General features: G+C 38.0%; 1 protein-coding gene across 1 annotated transcript in view; it reads right to left on the reverse strand.

The window, feature by feature from the left end:
• Positions 1–393: 393 nt before the first annotated feature.
• The window catches only part of npy2rl (neuropeptide Y receptor Y2, like), a 36,723-nt gene continuing 32,856 nt past the window's right edge, over positions 394–4,260 (reverse strand). Inside the window, exon 6 of the mRNA XM_079671968.1 lies at positions 394–4,260. This exon is cut by the window's right edge and continues 2,160 nt beyond it. The gene's annotated coding sequence lies outside the window, so the exon portion shown is untranslated.

A 4,260-nucleotide genomic window follows, 5' to 3' on the forward strand; every position in this document is an offset into this window, starting at 1 on the left:
ATATTTTTAAATATTATCAAGGTATCGTGACAATATCGCTATCGTGGGTTAGTACTTTCACAGTAGAGACAATCTTATATTGTGACAGCCCCTAACAAAACAAATGTATATATAAGGGCACACACACACACACACACACACACACACACACAACCTTAAACTTACATTTTTGTAAGCCCCTAGTTGCGTGTGCCCACATTGTGATTGTGTAAACAGAGATGTGTCCCCACAACACCAGTAAGACAGACACACACACTCACTCACACTCACACACACACACACACACACACACACACAGAGACACACACACACACACACACACACACACACACATACACACACACACACACACACACACACACACACACAGGTAAATAAAGAGTCAGAGGCGTATTTGTGCTTGAGAAAACAGTACATATGTTGTTGGACACGAGTAAAGGCCCACACGTTGTGCTTGGTTACAGTCTTTCACACATATTTACACAGAATGACACGATACACAACATTACAGCCATGTTACTAAGCAGTTTTACATTCATGTTTTTATAAAGGTCAAGCAGCATCCGTGTCCCCCCCAAACCTCGTCAGAAAAACATCAGAACATCATCACTGAGGAAATAAACACCGGGTGCTGTTCTGCAAATAATAGAAAACAAGCTGAAAGACATGTTTGAACGGGAATGACGCCATCTTGTTTGCTTTGAGTCCTATGAGCGTTGGTAGATGTTATAAACGTATTGCTAGCTATGTCACAAATGTGATGAAATAATAATACTGTTTCAAAACTCTTCAATTAGTTAAATGTTATGTTTGTTCTTGGAAACTGGTTCAAAAAAGTCCAAAAGATTAATTTAGTAGAAAACAGACTCAAAAATGTAAAAGGTAGAAGTTAACTACAACTCCCAAGATGCACTGCAACAAGAAATATCCATTCACTAAGTGTGTCATAATGTTTTCTGAAGTGTTCTGCTTGCTAGAAAAAATTAAAAACGTTAAAAAAAAATTGTATGACCACATGCTTGTATTTTTATTCATGTTTTACCAAAAAAATGATATTATTTAATCCTTTTTTGTACAATTAATGTCAATCCAAGTCCTTAAAATACTCCAATAAATTCGATTTGTGTACAAAATATTTCCTCTATTAACAAAGTGCATGACGACGTACCCACGCAATGCATTGTGGGATATGTTCAAGGATTAAAAGCAAACAAGATGACGTCAAACTGCCCTTTTTTTATCTTTTTACCATTCAAAATATAATCCTTTTCATAAAACATCCAATTTAACGCCAAGGTTCATAACTCAGGATGCTGCTGTTAAAGTAAAGCACATATTGGTTTACTTATGTTTTAGTTATTTGCTGGAAATATATTTGAGGCGGATACAGTCAGGGTAAAATATCACCAACATTGCAGCTGTTTTTTCTTTTATGAAATCCTCCATCATGAGGACGAAAATAGCCATTTTTCCCTCAGAGGAAAACCCCGTTCTCCATCAGTTTGAGGCATGCATTCACGGGAAAAAGGGTGGAACGAGACAGACGATGGGCTGAAAGAGGACGGAGATAAACAGCTGGTGAGGGATTGTGGGATTTCGGGTCGTGCGAGGTAATGACGCATACAAGAGACGGAGAATTAAAGAGGGAAAAACAAGTGGCTAAATCCCCAAAAATTAAAAAAGCTAAGAGTTTCATCTGCAGAACTAATAACTGGTGTAGTGTTGATTCACATTTTGCAAAGTGTTTAGCATGTTGACACAGAGGGAAACAGAGCGCCGTAATTAAAATCAGGCAATTAAAGTTTAATGAGACCTTTGGTAATAACATTTGCAATTTAATTTGGAGCGGCGCCGATCAATGGTGTGGAAAGAAAACGAGCTTTAGGAGAAGTCATATTCATTAGGGGAAATAAAAAAAAGGTCTCTGAAAAAACAAATGCACTTTTTGACCTTTCCTGTCCCCGAAATCACTAAAGAGACAGGTAATGATTTTCAGCCTGCAGGCAGGGTGCATGATGGGAACACCGGGGGTGAAAGATTGGCAGATATATAGGAATATAAATAAATATGACTCAGGGCATGGAAATCATGACACTGACATTCAGAATTGATCTGTAAGTAAGTGTTTTAGGGTATCACTTTTCTAAAAATGGACATTTTCCACTACAGGAAGTTTTTAAGCACATGCTTTGTGTTTTTCAACAAACATTTGGGTTACATTTCAATGAAAAAGCACACATTTTATGCTCTATTTAGTGATTTAGTTGTGAGTAGTTTATTTCAAAACGACGATGAAACATTTGGAACCATTTTTGATATTTGTCACTTTTAAATCGAATGACTTTTTTATCAGTGTCACTAAAATACTTTTTTGTTTGTTTTTTTACTACAAGATAAATACAAATATATCACTTTTTACTTGTGCCGCTCCGCCTCATATGACTGGAAATGTTGCTTCTCAATGTCACCGTTAGCTAAACATTGCTGGATAACCCAAATCGTGCATAATATAGAAATGACAAAGCAGCAAAACACACTATTAATTCATTTGCCTCTATATTCTAGTTTTTCAAAAGTACATGTTTTAACACGTGATCCAAAGTTGTTATTAGATATAATATTAGATAACTGTGCGACGGATAAGGTCTTTGCAAATTATTCAACACTTTGAAAGGACCTAGTTAGGATGCCACGTGGGCGCCTCCCTAGGGAGGTGTTCCAGGCACGTCCAGCTGGGAGGAGACCAAGGGGTAGACCTAGAACCAGGTGGAGGGATTATATCTCTTCTGGCCTGGAAGCGCCTTGGGATCCCCCAGTCAGAGCTGGTTGATGTGGCCAGGGAAAGGAACGTTTGGGGCTCTCTGATGGAACTGCTACCTCCGCGACCCGACCACGGATAAGCGGGAGAAGATGGATGGACTTTTTAACAATTTTGGGGGATCGTCCGGGATACAACAAGTTTTCGGTGGGAGGAATAAGGAGGACCGTCACCAGAAGGAGAACCAATGGGATCTAAAAGATAATCTAATTGCAAAAGATTCAATAGTTTGCCAAGAAAATGTAGACTGAATCACAAAATACTACAGTCCCAGCATTGATAGAAAAAAAATACAAATATGAAAACCGATAGTGATCTCAGTTTCTGCATTTCTAAAGAAGGGAAACACAGCCTAGCAAAATGGTCTTATGAACTTAATAAACACTTATTCTAACCCAGATTCCTAAAGTATTTTCCTGTATTTCTGCTGAAGCTAAAGATTGGTACGTAGGGTAACATAGTTTGAAACATTTGGCCACTGACAATACTGCTTTATTCTTCCCAGAAATCGCTAAACTTGGCTTCATCTCCTTCTCCTGAGCTGCACCTATCACAATCTATACACACACTTTGAGTTCCTGTAGTGGAAAAGGCCTATAAGGCACCGTTTGTAAAGGTTTTACTTAAATCACTTACTAAGTTAACTAACGAGCCTTAATGGCCATTACTAAGAACAACTGTTGCGTTGCCTGGTTATCGCTGGTATAAATAAACTTCATTTTCATTGATGGCTGGCGATCTGTAAGTAAGGTGCTTTTGGTTTCCGACAAACCTGAACATTTAAACTTAAATATCACCTTTAATTTGCAGAGATTGTTTATACATAAGGAGTGGAGTCTTTAGAATTACACAACACTTAACATATATGCTAATACATTTTTTTGCATCTGCAGGCCTTTTTTCGATAAGACAAAATGCCTGAAAGGCTCAGTTCAGGGCAAAATAGCCCACTATTTTTCACTTACTAAATAAAAGTCACTTTGAAGTACAAGAAACACTTACAAAATGAAATAAAAGAAATTCTGCAGAGTGAACAATCATATTCGAACCATCTCTTTCCTCATATATTATTAAGTCGTGCTGATTAAACTCTGTAATGAAAATGAAATCGAAGCGTGACGCAAAATCTGAGCAGTCAGCCAGATTTGACGAATTGCCTCTCAGCTAAATCAGATTCATCTAACACGTTTAACATCGTGCAGTTTCGAACTGAAGAGACGTTTTGAAATCTGTGTGATCTCAGCTGGATTTCCATTTGAAGATGTTTATTTCCTTCTCCCTCATTATCTCACATCTCCCTCCTCACATTGATCCTCTCCTCACTTTCTGCCCATCTGTCCTGAAGCTACTGATAAAAAAAGGCTTTGAAATCATGTGTATTTCCCCCCGCTCTCGCCCTTCTCTTTCCCATATCTATGTCCACTTCTTCCTGGCTATTATTG

The sequence above is a fragment of the Notothenia rossii genome (genome assembly GCF_949606895.1).
Source record: "Notothenia rossii genome assembly, chromosome: 3".
NCBI classification, from domain to species: Eukaryota; Metazoa; Chordata; class Actinopteri; order Perciformes; family Nototheniidae; genus Notothenia; species Notothenia rossii.